This window comes from Penaeus monodon, chromosome 15, assembly GCF_015228065.2.
Source record: "Penaeus monodon isolate SGIC_2016 chromosome 15, NSTDA_Pmon_1, whole genome shotgun sequence".
Classification (NCBI taxonomy): Eukaryota; Metazoa; Arthropoda; class Malacostraca; order Decapoda; family Penaeidae; genus Penaeus; species Penaeus monodon.
Genome location: NC_051400.1, coordinates 4120214 through 4120716, shown reverse-complemented (window position 1 = coordinate 4120716; position 503 = coordinate 4120214). Strand labels below are relative to the sequence as shown.

At 39.4% G+C, this 503-nt stretch overlaps 1 long non-coding RNA gene across 1 annotated transcript in view; it reads right to left on the bottom strand.

Annotated features, from left to right (window-relative positions):
• The window catches only part of LOC119581698, a 7085-nt gene extending 6822 nt beyond the window's left edge, over positions 1-263 (bottom strand). Inside the window, exon 1 of the long non-coding RNA XR_005229582.1 lies at positions 110-263. This is a non-coding gene — a long non-coding RNA (uncharacterized LOC119581698). The remainder of the gene's footprint in view (positions 1-109) is intronic.
• Positions 264-503: the final 240 nt, after the last annotated feature.

Sequence of the window (503 nt, the reverse complement as noted above, 5' to 3'; positions counted from 1 at the left end):
TCGACGTTCCATACAAACAACTGCTTCTTTTAATCATAAGGATAAACACAATCTTCTCAGAACGTTCATTACCATAACCCAAAACCATAGCCAAACAACCAACACTTACCCACAAATAGCTACGTTGAAAGTCTGGTGGAAAACCAACTAGCTCAGGCGCCGTCAGCAGTGGCTATAGTCAACACATGCTTGTCAGTGAGTGCCACCATGACGATACATCTGATAATATCGCACATCTGTTACGTTCCCACCAGCAAACCTCAAGGAAACTCCATCACGCCGAATGCTTCATTGCATTAACACCCTTCCCATTATTTCAACATAAAGTAAAAGAGGGGGGTATAGTTTCACTTCGAATTATTCTGGCTAACGCAATGTGAAGAAATGTATGTCTACATTTATGATTCCTATATTATGTCAACAACACCTCCAAAAGCACTTCCATACCGAAAGAAATAAACCTATTAATCCTCTTCTCTTGCTTTAAAAGCATATAAAACATA